The sequence below is a fragment of the Pongo abelii genome, chromosome 1, assembly GCF_028885655.2.
Source record: "Pongo abelii isolate AG06213 chromosome 1, NHGRI_mPonAbe1-v2.0_pri, whole genome shotgun sequence".
NCBI classification, from domain to species: domain Eukaryota; kingdom Metazoa; phylum Chordata; class Mammalia; order Primates; family Hominidae; genus Pongo; species Pongo abelii.
The window spans coordinates 129,413,870-129,430,490 of NC_071985.2; the positions used below are offsets into that span (position 1 = coordinate 129,413,870).

General features: G+C 35.0%; 1 non-coding gene across 1 annotated transcript in view; it reads left to right on the forward strand.

Moving 5' to 3' along the window:
• The window catches only part of RNPC3-DT (RNPC3 divergent transcript), a 109,982-nt gene that overhangs the window by 15,229 nt on the left and 78,132 nt on the right, over positions 1-16,621 (forward strand). The window contains exons 3-4 of the transcript XR_010141795.1: positions 9,359-9,468; positions 11,040-11,145. This is a non-coding gene — a transcript (RNPC3 divergent transcript). The remainder of the gene's footprint in view (positions 1-9,358; positions 9,469-11,039; positions 11,146-16,621) is intronic.

The window sequence follows — 16,621 nt, forward strand, 5'->3', positions numbered from 1 at the left end:
ACCCATCAAAAAGTGGGTGAATGATATGAACAGACAGATCTCAAAAGAAGACATTTATGTGGCCAAGAAACGTATGAAAAGAAACATCATCACTGGTCATTAGAGAAATGCAAATCAAAACTACAGTGAGATACCATCTCACACAAGTTAGCATGGTGACCATTAAAAAGTCAGGAAACAACAGATGCTGGCGACGATGTGCAGAAATAGGAGCACGTTTACACTGTTGTTGGGAGTGTAAACTAGTTCAATCATTAAGACAGTGTGGCAATTCCTCAAGGATATAGAACCAGAAATACCATTTGACTTAGCAATCCCATTGCTGGGTATATAACCAAAGGATTATAAATCATTCTACTATAAGGACACATGTACATGTATGCTTATTGCAGCACTATTTACAATGGCAAAGACTTAGAACCAACCCAAATGCCCATCAATGAGAGACTGGATAAAGAAAATGTGGCACATATACACCATGGGATACTATGCAGCCATAAAAAATAATGAGTTAATGTCCTTTGTGGGAACATGATTGAAGCTGAAAACCATCACTCTCAGCAAACTAACACAGGTATAGAAAACCAAACACTGCATGTTCTCACTCATAAGTGGGAGTTGAACAATGAGAACACATGGACACAGGGAGGGGAACATCACACACCGGGGCCTGTCGCGGGGTGGGAGGCAAGGGAGGAAGAGCATTAGGACAAATACCTAATGCATGTGGGGTTTAAAACCTAGATGACGGGTTGATAGGTACAGCAAACCACCATGGCACGTATATACCTAGTTAACAAACCTTCACATTCTGCACATGTATCCCAGAACTTAAAGTAAAAATTTTTAAGTGATTATCTGTTACTTTATTCTACTTTTTAAGAATGTCTTAAAATGAATATTAATTTATTCTGGCATTGATTTTTTTCCAAGTCAACCCAAACATAGCTGAGATGCTACCATTAGCAATGTAGGGATTCAAACATACTGATAGTCTCTCTCAGGTTAATTGACTCAATGTAAAAGTAAACATTCATTGACAGTGATTTCCTGTATTACAGAAGACTTGTATGAGACTTGCATTGACTTCTACTTCCTCTTTATTTTTCCTACCCCATTTCCAACTTCCCTTTCAAATCTGTCTCATAAATTTATTTTATATCCAACTTGAGAGGATATTAATGACATAATCTAATATAATGAGAAGGCATTATCCAAGTACATTTTTCAACTATATACTATCCTACAAATCTCTGAGATTTTGTCACTGTCTCACTTTTTAAATAATGATTATAACTTAGTTGAAATTATACATTACTGTTATCAAAAGATAATAAATACGTAGTTATTGTTGAAACTCTATACTGATTCACAAAAGAAAAAAATGTAACCCTAACAACTATTGATAATCTTCTAACAACTTAGTATAATCCCTTCTACTCCTTTCTCTTCCTGTATTATTAATATGTATTTATAAAAATTGAACTCAATATTACCATTCATATTGGTTTGTAATGGTTAGCAATGTTTAGTTAACTTTTTTGTGTGATTATACATTGTTCGGCAAATCATGTTTTGTAGGATTCTGACATTGCCTAACACTGTGCATCTACGTATCTTTACCTGCTGTGACATTATATTGTTGTATCTACCTATGGGTTTATACTTCTTCAGAAGTAATCTAAATTTCTCTTCTGTATGATTTCAGAAGGCTTAGTCTGCAAAATGATCTTCACTTCAAATGTTACCAAGTTACCCCCAAATGCTTGTATGTCCTACAAATTTGTATGTGTTGTTGATTACCATCTTAGTTCCCTACTTTTCTTGCTTTACATTCCCCTCCTCTGCCACTATTTGATGGGTGTGGCCATCGTGTTTCAAATATAGATGTAGGTTCATTCCTTAATTTTCTCCCTCCTTTACCTCAGCCTTTAACAATAATGTATTAAAGACGGGGAATAATAGAAGAAAGTTTCAATACATTTTTAAGAAGAAAGCTTGAAACTAGAGATGAATGCTCCCAGAGTTTATAGTTAAGTCCTCTTTGGTGTTACATGGGTACCCTATTGGCCCCTTCTCTCTTTAGTTTCTGCTTATATAATTCACTTCTTATTTAAAAAGGAATGCCTTTGAGAAAGTTTATTTTCCTAGATGTTCAAGTCTCAATTCCAAATCCTTACTTTCCATCATGAATCTCCTCCCTTCCAAGATGACTGACAGTTGGAATTCCAACACCCTTTGGAAACACCTTGACTCCTATTAATATGAATAGGTCTTGTTCTAGAAAGCACCATCAGGGAATATCCAACAGGGTATACCCACCAGGACACAGTATCATTCTACACTGGTAAATTTCCCAATGTAGAAGAATACCCTGTGAGGGAATTGCAGCTGAATAATCCAGGTTGGGTTCTAGCAACCTCAGTCCTGCTCCTAAAGAATCTCTCCATTTGCTTAAGCTCAAATTTTACCTTCTCACCTTTATCTAGTACCTTGTTTTGATTTATTCCTGTGTGTAACTCTTTGAATAAGGATAGGCAGACAAAGGAGACAGATATCCTATCTCTGCAAAATGAATACTTTTCAGAGACATTGTCTTAATCTAAATTCAGCTAAGATCTGTTCTTATAAAAGAAGCAAGCAACATTAATGCAACTTCTCTCACAGTAAAGACATTATTCACAACATTATACAAAATAGGTAACTCTTCATTTTTTTACATTTTTTTATCCCAAATTAGGATCTTTGCTTTACTTTTTTTAACCGAAGTCTCATTAAATTATTTCTACATTCAGAAAATAATGAAAAAACACCCCATAAACTTAAAGCTTTCTTCTGCTTCTGTCAAGATTTAAAAAGTTTTAACTACTTTTGGATAGCAAGTTTTAGATAATCTTAGCTAGATTATTTATTGTATTTAATTAAGTCAGAGAATAGCTATTTCTTAGGAACAAAAACAGTATCTTACACTATTCTTGGTAATGTTTATGGCATACTTAACCAATAGAAGGCTAGCATCTAGTCAATATTTTCTAAATAAAAGATTTTGGTCAGTACAGTTATTCAGTAACACCACAGTTACCTAAAATTAAACAAACTAGCAGCTTATCCTATATAAAATACAACCTAGCAAGAAAAAGAAATAATTGGCAGAAGTCTCTGAGCAGTGCAAATAAACATAAAAAAAAAGTAATGCAATAAAGCTTATCCCACATATGCAGAACTTCTCCCTATCCTACCATTTTTCAAACACGAAGTTTGAACTGGGTTACCTCACCCTATTTCAAGGCTAAACTCATATTGGCTTGAAGTAATCATGATCTGGTAGTGAGCAGGACTGCTGATCCAATCAAAGCACACTTCAGGGCTTCTGTGGTGAAAATGCCAAAACAGATCCTCTCTTCAACACTGGACTTGAAATGACCAGTATCTTGAAAGTAGCAGGACATTTTGCTAAAGGAGAGAAGATGGCCTAAGATCAGGGTCTCTGAAGGGAGTAGAGCCTGGAAATTTATTCTGGTCAAGTTTACTTTCTGTCCTGGGAATAACTCTACCCATATGATAGCCAGTGTCTTTTTTTTTTTTTTCTGTCATCCAACTTTGTTGAGTTTCCTATCACTTGCAATCAAAAGAATCCTTACTAATTGATTTATTTATAGTGACTTCATTAGTTCTTTATTTAAATTCATATCTTTAGTTTATGAACAATTCTAAAAACCTCTGTTTTGTGGATTTCAAGCAAACACTAGAAATAGAAATTTGAAGGAGAATAATGGGCAGGCCCATTTTCATTAGTAAGCCATTCAGTCAGTCAGTGTTTGTTAAACATATGAGGCTGGAAGATTCATGAAGGCATTGGAACATGTCTTCCTTATATATGTCTTTGTCCTCATCCTTAAAAAAGGTCTTGCACATTGTACCTGCTCAATTAATATCTATTGAATAAATGAGTAAAACAATTATAGTTTAGTATAAGAATTTAGCATTATAATTTAGTATAAAAATCAGGATATTATTGTTTAAAATATTTGATAATTAAAAACAGTTAATTGTGTATGGTTAATACATGAAGCTACAGATAGTATAAATGGGTAAGAAAAAACTCTTATTATTAGTTTGTGATCCTAAGAGATTACTTTATTCCTCTAAACCTCATCTGCAAAATGTAAATAATATAATAGTGAGCTAATGAAGTTCTGTGAGAATGTAATGAAATAATTTATGTGAAGCGCCCCATTAGAGTTCAGTATATATTAGTTACTATTGTTGTAATGAATAAATCAACTTTGCCTTAATGGTAATAATGCTTGGTTGTTACTGTGTTGTTATAACTTTTAAATTTTTATTGAAAACTAAATTTTATAGTTAAATCTGACACTAAGTATATTCAGTCATGTTTGGATTTATGTATTCATTATTATTAAGTAATCATATCAGATTTTCACATCAAATGTTTCAATTTAAGAATATTGCTGTCAGATGCTTTTATAGGATGCCTTACAACAACGTTGAAAATCTTCATTGACTTGTCCAGCTGTACTTTTTTTATAGCAGATAGTATTTGTTAGAAAAGAAACAGAACTAGAGCTAATTAGAACTACAGTCATAAGGATCAAGAACATTTTAATAAAAGAATAAGACAACAAATTATTGAAAGTCTTCAACTAGAGCTAATTAGAATTACTGTCGTTAGAATCAAGAACATTTTAATAAAAGAAGAATAAGACAACAAATTATTGAAAGTCTTCACTTCTGCTAAGTAAAAATCAAAGAGAGCCTGAAAATCATCTCATTAGGGCTTTTCCAATTAGAAAATTCTAAATAACCACAGAGTTAGTACAAAAGATAATGAAACAAAAAATCAATTTGCATCTTAACTTACCCTGTCCAAGTGTGCTTTAAGTGTATTCGTCGCATTTTTTCTTTCATGTTAAAATTACCTATCAGAAAAATAATAAATATTCAAGAATCAAGTACTACTTTTGTCCACTGTTACCTGCTATCTTAATTTCTTTTCTCTTGCGTTCTTACATTGTTATAGATACATCATATATCTACCTCGCTGGTTTGGAGTATATAAGATATATATATATATATATATATATCACATTTACATATACATATGCATATACACAAGCATACATACAAGTTGAGTATCTCTTATCTGAAACGTTTGGGGCCAGAAGTGTTTCAGATTTTAGATATTTTCTGATTTGGGAATATTTCTATATGCATAATGAAGCCTCTTGGGGATGGGACCAAAGTTTAACATTTATTTATGTTTCATATACACTTTATACATATACCTGAGAGCAATTTTATACAATATTTTTAATAGTTTTGTGCATAAAACAAAGTCTGTATACACTGAGCCATCAGAAAACAAAGGTGTCACTATCTCAGTCACCCATGTGGACAATCTGTGGTTGGTTGCCATCACCATCATCCTTAACTCTGAATTTATATGCTACCAATAAACAATTATTTTCTTACACTTACTTGCACATAGACAATAGTAGAAAATAAAGGCATACATTAATACAGTAAGAAAAAAAGTAATGTATTCAGGGTAACTAAGGAGCACAGTAGCATCAGCAGAATACCTGTATCAGCTATTAAACAACAGCAACAACAAACAGCTGCAGGCTTTCAGTCTCTACATACAATTCTGCATTTTGATTAATAGGTTACTGTACATGGTATTTTTTTAAGTTGAGAAGAAGTATTAGAAGCAGATGAGAGACCAAGAAGTGAGTCTTTTGGATTAGGGCTTTTTCTTCAGACACATCTGCCTCATTAACAATGTTTTTTGCTTTAGAAATCCCTTTTTCATTTTATAAACTGACATCATTTCTTGTTCTGTTATGATTGTGTGTTTCTATAGTCCTTCAGCAAGTCCATACACATTTTCATCATGATGTCTGTAGGCACTTTTTCTGTAGAGTTAACAACCTTATCTTCATTGTTACTATTATCATGATCACCTTGATTCAGAATCGTTTTGGCTACTTCACCATCAGTCAATCAATAAACAATTGGAGCTGCATTATCAGTGTTCAAAATATCTTCAATATCCACTTCTTCCAGCTTGCTGTCAGACTCTGATGCTATATATTTTTTGCATATGTAAGGAAGTTAGATTTTCTTTTTCACTTGACACGGAAATACTTCCAAGTCACCACCTAGTTCATGGTCATCATTGAACATAGTCACAGGCCAGAGGTTGTGCCAGCCATGCACAACTATGTCTTTAGTTACTATTTTCCACGCATTGGCAACAGAATATAAGACATCCTTCATGCTAAAGCCTATCAAAAACTTTTCCAGCCCTCTGTTCACCACTGCTAGCATGCTGTTCAAGAAAGTGCTTTTGCATTTACTGTTCATTGATCTACGTAGACCCTGGTGTCATGGCTGAATTAATGAAGTCACGTTTGAAAGAAAATACATGACATGAACATTATTTCTGATGAAAATTTTAGCTGGAGGATGAGCAGAACAATTGTCAAGGAATAGCAAAATCTTGCAGTTGCCATTTAATCCAGCATCCCTACAGTGAGCATGAGCCACTATTACAAAATGTTTGTGAAACCAATCAGAAAAGATATTTCTGTTATCTATGCATTTTTGTTAGCATAATAATGGACTGGTAAGAAATTCACTCCTTGAAAACAGTGAGGACAAAAGCTTTTGCCTATCACAGCAAGTCTACATGTATGCGTATCTGCTGCATTAGCATATCCTAGCAGTAATTCTGTCTTTGGCATCCTTAATTTTTGTAGGGGCCATCTCATCATTTGTAGCCACTATCTTTCTGGGGTAATAATGTTAAAACAGGGGTGTTTCATGAGCATTTTAGACATGTTCTGGCATTAGATTTTCATCAGCAGTGACCTTGGCAAACTTGTCAATGAATTGAATTTCTTTGCTATTTTGTGATCAACAGATACTTTATCTCTAGAAATCTTTAAAAATTTAATGTCACGTCTTTTCTTAAATTTATTCAACCAGCCTGTTGAATATTCACAGTTCTCTTCAATTTTCAGGTAATCGTAACAAATTTTTGCTTGTTTCTTGATCAGCATACCATTAAGTGGCCTGTGTTCACTGTGACGCTGACAGATGCACTGTTTCAATACACAACTGAAATCTTCATTTTTTAGCTTTATGCAGTGCTTTTCTATTTTTTATTAGCTGCTGTTCACTACTTTCAGCACATAACTTCAAACATTTATTGTTTTATCTCTTCAGGTCATATATGGTTGTCCTTCCAATACCATACTCTTCTGTAAGATAATTCACACTTACAGCGCTGTCTGATTTCTCTAACAGCTTGACTTTCTGTGCTATAGAGAAACATAAATGCTTCCTCTTTTTTTAGTCACTACCACCAATGCAGATATCCACAGGTCCTTTTGACATTTTAATAGTATTTTCACTTAGAAGAGAATTAAAAAATATAAAAAAGATCACAGTGAATAATGCTTGTAAGTCTTGGCCCCACGTGGAGCATCATGGGAACCTGCTGTTGGCACCTCCCATTTTATTACTCTTTGTGGGCATGCATGCATAAGGAAATCTGGGCATGCACAGAAAAGATATATCATGGCTGAAGGGAGTTGGGAGGGTATTTGCTCCCTTGGTGGTGTTGAATAAACTTTGTATAGTGTGCCTGTGTTTTGAGTGTAACATGTCACATGAGGTCAAGTGTGAAGTTTTTTACTTGTGGCCTCATGTCGGTGCTCAAAAGTTTTGATTTGTGGACCATTTGAGATTTTGAATTTTTGAATTAGGGATGTTCAACCTGTGTATACATGACACACACATATACATATATGTATATACATATGCATATATACTGGAAATGTAAATAAATAGAGCAATATTTATAGAAAATTAGGTTTTTGGTGGTTTTTTCACTTGTATGGTAGATTGAATTATTTGCTTTAACCCCTCTCTGAAATCATTTGCCATGTAACCTTTTAATTCCACCCACACACACACAAAAATACTCTTCCTTCATTACCCTTTGATGTTGAGTTCAATCATATGACTTGCTTCAGCTAGTAAGATTTTAGAAGATAAGACACAATGTGTTTTTGTGAGTTCAGCCTTACCCTCCAGCTCTTTGCCATCACCATGAGAATAATAATCCTGGCCAGCTGTTGGCTCCAGAAGAAGAATGAGAAATGTGTGGAGCCGACCCATCCCAGCAAAAATTACAGAAATTTTAAAAACATGTCTTTCAGAAAACCTTCTGGATTTTCTTTCTTTTTTTCTAGGCCGGAATGGATGCCTTTTCTCATATCTTTGTAATTGTTCTCTCCATAGCTTTATCACTGAGTTTACCGCAATGTACTAAGATTGCTTTTTACTTTGTCATAATCTTTCATCAGACTGACTTTCTATAAGCTGGAGATATCTCAAAAATTTTGGAAAAGACGTCTGTGCCTTGATACCATAGTAGCCAAATAAGTATCAAATAAATTACTTAATTAACAGTACTAAGTCTAATATGCAAAGTGAAATTACATTCACATTGAAATGATTCAATAAGATCTTATCGTCAATTGACTGACTTGTCCCAGTTTTTACTTCCTTATAATAGTAACATATGTCTACACCTTTGTCATGTGTCAAGGTAGAGGAGGTATTTCCGCTCTTAATTTTGGACTTGGACGTATGCCTTGCAATGGCTTATGGACTATTAGCAAACATGACACAAGTAAAAGCCTGAAAATAATGTAGCAGTTGAGCCTACCCTCGGGCTTATTATTTTCATGTGCAAAACATGTCCAGGGTAGCCCATTAGCCCTACTGGTCCAAGAAAAACAAACCAAGAGAACTTGGATCTAACCTATAATTTGGAGCCAAGCTCAGCCTAAATCAGCCAGCCTCTAGTAAGCACACACATTTATGAGGGAGAATCAATGGTAGTTATTTTTTGCCTCTCAGTTGCAGGGTGGTTTGTTACAAGAATGATTGTGGCAAGAACTGATACTTATCTATGATGAGATTTTTTTATTCATGTAACTAATGAATAAATCGCAGTTTATTTTGTATCCAAAGAGAAATTTTCTAGTGCTTGCAAATTGTCATAATCAAAATGAATCCCGAATGCTTTATTCACAGAGTTAAATTAAATCATCATATTAACAGATGGATGGCCATAATTTTAATTAATTTTACCTGATAAATAACATTACCTACTTCTTCCTCTAAATATTTACATACGTATACATCCACACATACACATACATACATGTATATATCTACATAATTTATTAAACCAAAGTTTAGATTTGTGGTCAATACTGCTGCATATGTATGTCCCATCTCTTTTCTCCATTTTTCATAGTTCCTCACAAGGCCATCTGGACTAAAGAAGAGGGTTCCTAGTTTCCCTTCAAGCTAAGTGAATTTGTGTACTGGACAACAGGATGTCAGAAGACATAATCTCTGCCACTTGTATGTAATACCTTAAAGGAAAGGAAAATGCTGCTTCTTCCTCTTTTAACCTTTACTATTAGCTAGAACTTGGATAGGTGGTAGTAAGCCATTTAAGAATCGAGATGAGCAGACACTTCTCAAAAGAAGACATTTATGCAGCCAAAAACACATGAAAAAATGCTCATCATCACTGGCCATCAGAGAAATGCAAATCAAAACCACAATGAGATACCATCTCACAGCAGTTAGAGTGGCAATCATTAAAAAGTCAGGAAACAACAGGTGCTGGAGAGGATGTGGAGAAATAGGAACACTTTTACACTGTTGGTGGGACTGTAAACTAGTTCAGCCATTGTGGAAGTCAGTGTGGCAATTCCTCAGAGATCTAGAACTAGAAATACCATTTGACCCAGCCATCCCATTACTGGGTATATACCCAAAGGACTATAAATCATGCTGCTATAAAGACACATGCACACATATGTTTATTGTGGCACTATTCACAATAGCAAAGACTTGGAACCAACCCAAATGTCCAACAATGATAGACTGGATTAAGAAAATGTGGCACATATACACCATGGAATACTATGCAGCCATCAAAAATGATGAGTTCATGTCTTTTGTAGGGACATGGATGAAATTGGAAATCATCATTCTCAGTAAATTATCGCAAGAACAAAAAACCAAACACCGCATATTCTCACTCATAGGTGGGAATTGAACAATGAGAACACATGGACACAGGAAGGGGAACATCACACTCTGGGGACTGTTTTGGGGTGGGAGGAGGGGGGAGGGATAGCATTAGGAGATATACCTAATGCTAAATGACGAGTTAATGGGTGCAGCACACCAGCATGGCACATGTATACATATGTAACTAACCTGCACATTGTGCACATGTACCATAAAACTTAAAGTATAATAATAATAAAATAAAATAAATTTAAAAAAAAAGAATCGAGATGAGCAAAACACTAGGTAAAAGAAGGCTGACTGTGATTATTTTGTATAGCACAGCTACCATATTAGCTTGGGCCTTTAACTCATGTGAGAATAAATGTCTGCCTTGTTTAAGCCATTGCTAATACTCTATATAAAATGTATGTAATAAAAATGCAAGGTATATATCCTGTTCATTTGATTTACTCTAACTAGGTGGCCTAATTTTTTAATTAAATATTTTTAAAAATTAAAAAATTAACATATGTGTGTTAATGCACTTGTTCATTGAGTAAAAAATATAAATTTTACTGTCTGAATTCTGCTGTCTAGGAATTGTCATGAATTTGGTACTATTATTACCTTGCCAGACTAGGCTAGTTGTCTTTACCCTACTCCCAGCTGTGTAAGGCATTAGATGTCAAATATTTGTCACCAAAGCCAGTGGTGGCAAGCAATTCAAAGGTTTTTCACTCTCAGGCATAGGCAAAGTGAGTTTGGAGACCACAAATGAGAAGAAGGGAGAGGAGGAGAGGAAAGGAGAGAACAGGGGAGGGGAGAAGATGGAAGAAATGTATGATAGAATACTATCTGCTGCATTTTTGAAGGCTGATGGTGAACTAATATTGTGTGTCTTTCCCTAGTAGGAGTGGGCATTGGAGATTGAAGCTGAGATCAATGGCAGACGGCAGCATGGCTTGCACGTGATTTATCTGTTCAGCATAGCAGAAGTGATTGAGACAGAGATGGGTACTTGACAATCGTTTTTGCTTGTTTTTTTTCTGGTAGTGACTTATTTCACTCAGCTCTTTCTCATATGTGGATATAATTCTACTTCAAATTTTGAAGTTGCACTAAAATTGGTTACATTTAAGGAGGGTTGTAGAGGCTGGGCCACATAGCCTAAATATATGATCAAACCTTATTCTGGATGCTTTTGTGAGAGTGTTTCTGCATAATAGCAATGTTTAAATCTGTGGATTTTGAGTAAAGCAGATTGCCCTTTGTAATGTACATGGGCCTTATTCAATCAGTTGAAGGCCTGAACAGAATGTTGATCTACAACACATATACACCACGCACACACTCTCTCACACACACACAAACATATACACATCTTATTGGTTCCGCTTCTGTGGAGAACCTTGATATATAGGGGACATACAAAAGTAGTTACTAAATATGAAATATGTTCATATGCATTTTCTAGAAGAAACTTATATTCTACATAAAAGTAAAGTGATGATTGTGATGAAAATGATAATTGCTACTAGATACTTAGATTATAATTCACTTTAAGAATTCACAGTGTTATATTGTCATTAACATAGTACCTGCCATCTATCCTGGCTTTTATATGTTATTTATTAATTTATCACACAAACCTATTGTGTATAGTGAACTAGTTGAACCATAAATAAAATAATTTACCATGACAAGTAAACAGGAATGTTTACCCAGTAAGTTTTACCTTCAGTTTTGTCTGCAACCAATGGAAAATGCTGTCTTGTATTAATGAATGGATTCAGTGAAGCTAGCCAAAGCACCTGCCAAAAACACCTTTAAAATGTTTCTTTTAAGGAACTTAAAAAAATTAGTGTTCAAAATGTTAATTCAAAGTATTCAGGGAACAAGCACATACCTTGTGTTAACCAGTATTTATATGAAGTGGGAATTCAAATTACTGAGGCTTAATTTTGTGAAGGTAGCTGGAACATATAAATAACTTTGGGGTAAGGTGTTTGGATAAGGCACTACTCAAGTAAAGACCTTCTTTCTTTCCTTTTTTTTTTTTTTTTTTTTTTTACTTAAGTATCTAAGTTTCCTTTTAGAAAGATGCTTTCTAAAAGGGTATGGATGTTTTTGTAATATACCATGGATAACAGGAAATGACAATGATAATGATAGCAGATACTTATAAATATATGGGTCAAAAATGAATATTCTTCGAGTTTTAGGTGGAAGCTTACTCAAGATGAGATACTCCATGAAAATCTTTTCCTAAATATTTGGGTCTTCCGTATTGATACCCATCCTTACCGCCTGTCTCACAGGGAAAGATGTCTTAGGTAAATACCTTTCTTATGCTTTAAATTCCATCCACTCCCATTTCATCAAGGATATTGCCTCACAGATTATCATTATTTTTTCTTGGCTTCATTTTCTCGCTCTTTGCTGTCTCCTTCTCTTCAAAAAATAAATGCATGTATTCAATTTCTCCTGTATTGAAAATATCTCCCTGTTCACTCTGATGGTAACCTACAAAATGGGAGAAAATTTTCGCAACCTACTCATCTGACAAAGGGCTAATATCCAGAATCTACAATGAACTCAAACAAATTTACAAGAAAAAAACAAACAACCCCATCAAAAAGTGGGCAAAGGACATGAACAGACACTTCTCAAAAGAAGACATTTATGCAGCCAAAAAACACATGAAAAAATGCTCATCATCACTGGCCATCAGAGAAATGCAAATCAAAACCACAATGAGATACCATCTCACAGCAGTTAGAATGGCAATCATTAAAAAGTCAGGAAACAACAGGTGCTGGAGAGGATGTGGAGAAATAGGAACACTTTTACACTGTTGGTGGGACTGTAAACTAGTTCAGCCATTGTGGAAGTCAGTGTGACGATTCCTCAGGGATCTAGAGCTAGAAATACCATTTGACCCAGCCATCCCATTACTGGGTATATACCCAAAGGACTATAAATCATGCTGCTATAAAGACACATGCACACATATGTTTATTGTGGCACTATTCACAATAGCAAAGACTTGGAACCAACCCAAATGTCCAGCAATGATAGACTGGATTAAGAAAATGTGGCACATATACACCATGGAATAATATGCAGCCATCAAAAATGATGAGTTCATGTCCTTTGTAGGGACATGGATGAAATTGGAAATCATCATTCTCAGTAAATTATCGCAAGAACAAAAAACCAAACACCGCATATTCTCACTCATAGGTGGGAATTGAACAATGAGAATACATGGACACAGGAAGGGGAACATCACACTCTGGGTACTGTTGTGGGGTGGGGGGAGGGGGGAGGGATAGCAATGGGAGATATACCTAATGCTAGATGACAAGTTAGTGGGTGCAGCACACCAGCATGGCACATGTATACATATGTAACTAACCTGCACATTGCGCACATGTACCCTAAAACCTAAAGTGTAATAATAAATAAATAAATAAATAAATAAATAAATAAATGAAAAAGAAAATATCTCCCTTAGTTCCATGTACCCCAGCTACACTCATGTCTTCACCTCCCAACCACCCTTTTTGTCAGGGCTGTACAGGTTTGCTCTCTCCAAGACTTTATTTAGTCATCCAGAAAGATTTCTAAGCCAAGCCTTAGGGATTGGTCTTTGTATACATTATAAAATTTAATTCTTAAGTGTCTGACAAAATACATGTAGATATTTCCTATTCCTAATTTATAGATGTGGAAACTGAGACTGAGAGAGGCTGAAGGACATGCTGAAGGCAATTGGAATCCAAAACCTGCCCACTAGAATGTGGATATGGTCATCCTCGCCTAAAATGTTCAGCTGGTGCTCATTGATTGGGTGTACTCTGTTACTATGTATCAGGCACTATCAAGCTTTTTGCCCATTTCTTTTGGTCCTTATGACATTCCCTGTGAAATGGGTACTCTCATTAGTCAACTCTGTAATTCTCTCAAATTCAAAATGAAATGGTTTTTTTAAAGTTGTGAATAAAGTCAACACTTCTTTTTTCTTTTTATTTATTCCCCATATTATTTGTTATTTCTGAGCACTCTTTTTGGAGGAAGATGTCTTCATGGCTTACATGTATTTGTAACAGGAAAATTTGAAAAATACTTATATAAAGAAGAATGTAAAAATCAACAATCATCCTACTATTCAGATGATTACCATTACCATTTTACTGTATATATTTTCAATTTTTTTCTGGTACACATTCACACACACACACACAATACACACACACACACACACACACACACAAACACATATTTGGAAAAGTAATATCTTTTTTCCTCACCCATTGCCAGGTACATGTTTGAGACCTTTAGGCATATTAACAAGAGAAAAGCATATACGTTTATTTAATATAAGTTTTACATGACATTAAAATCACATTCATGCCTTTTGGAATGAAGACCAAAATAAACAAGAAAAATCTGTGTATTTTATGGTCAGTGATGGGGAACTATGATTGGAGGACAAAAGAGTATAGTCTAGTAAAAAACTGGGGGAAACAGCAAGACTTGTTTGTTCAGATTCTTCTTGGCATCTCTGTGCCTTCAGACATAAGAACATTCCTTTCCTCCAAGTACAGGGAGGATCCTTTTGGAATGAGGGCCTTATTACTCATTTTGGAGGAAGATCAGGTAGGTTTTGCAGCCTGTTGCAGGGGAGCAGATTGGGAGAAGGGGTGCAAGTGACCCTCTTGCTTCCGCTGTTCCCTCAAATACCAAGGTGCTATATGAGGTAGCATATTCTAAATTCCATCATAAATATGTGGTAGTTTCACAGAATGGCTCTCCTGTTAGGTATTTAACCAGTAGCTCTATTATTGGATTTTTAGTTTGTTTTTGAAATTTTATTTGGCTATTTTAAAAAATGCTATGGTTTTCCTGAGGATAATTTGTCAAAAGTATAATTCTAAGTCAAAAGTTACTCATATTTTCATTTGCTTTCTATCGTAGTTATTTTTTAAGGTTTATTTGAGGTTCATGGGTACATGTGCAGGTTTGTTATATAGGTAAATTGTGTGTCACAGGGGTTTGGTATATGGATTGTTTTATCACACAGGTAATAAGAATAGTACCTCAAAGGTAGTTTTTTGATCCTCTCCCTCCTCCTACCCTCCACTCTCAAGTAGGCCCCAGTGTCTGTTCTTCCCTTCTTTGTGCTCAATGTTTAGCTCCCACCTATAAATGGGAACATATGATATCTCATTTTCTATTCTTGGATTAGTTAACTTAGGATAATGGCCTCCAAGTTCATCCATGTTGCTGCAAAGGAAATGATCTCATTCCTTTTTATGTCTGCATACTATTCCATGGAGTATATGTACCACATTTTCTTTATCCAGTCTAGCACTGATGGACATTTAGGTTAATTCCATGTCTTTGCTATTATGAATAGTGCTGTGATGGACATATGCATGCATGTGTCTTTATGATAGGTTGATTATATCCCTTTGGGTATGTACTCAGTAATGGGATTGCTGGGTTGAATGGTAATTCTGTTTTGAGTTCTTTGAGAAATCACCACAAGCTTTCCAGAATGGCTGAATTAATTTACATTCCTAACAGCACTGTATAAGAGTAAATGCCATAAAGTGTCAACAGTAGATGAATTTGTGTCCTGCAGATTTAATGGAACAACATAGTGTTCTTTGTTCCATTCTCATGCTTGCTTATTTTCGAAAATAAAGTTTTCAGAAATTTAAGCTATTAAAAAAAAAAAGTTCCCTTTTCTCCACAACCTTGGCAGCATCTGTTATTTTTTGACTTTTTAGTAATAGTCATTCTTACTGGTGTAAAATGATACTTCATTGTGGTTTTGATTTCCATTTTTCTAATGATTCATGATGTTGAGCATTTTTTCATATGCTTGTTGGCCAGGCATATGTCTTTTTTTGAAAAGTGTCTGTTCATGTCATTACGCACTTTTTAATGAGGTTGTTTGCTTTTTGCCTGTTAATTTGTTTAAGTTCCTTAAAGATTCTGGATATTAGACCTTTGTCACATGCATAGTTTGCAAATATTTCCTCTCATTCTCACAGAGTAGACTGTTTACTCTGTTGATAGTTTCTTTTACTGTGCAGAAGCTCTCTAGATTAATTAGGTCCCATTTGCCAATTTTTGTTTTTGTTGAAATTGCTTTTGGCATCTTTATCATGAAATCCTTGCTAGGGCCTGTGTCCAGAATGGTATTTCCTAGATTACCTTCCAGGGTTTTTTTCAGTTTTAGAATTTTTTTTTTTTTAAGACGAAGTTTTGCTCTTGTTGCCTAGGCTGGAGTGCAATGGCACAATCTCGGCTCACTGCAACATGTGCCTCCTGGGTTCAAGCGATTCTCCTGCCTCAGCCTCCTGAGTACCAGGGATTACAGGTGCCCATCACCATGCCTGGCTAATTTTTTTTATATTTTTAGTAGAGATGAGGTTTCTGCTTGTTGGCCAGGCTGGTCTCGAATTCCTGACCTTAG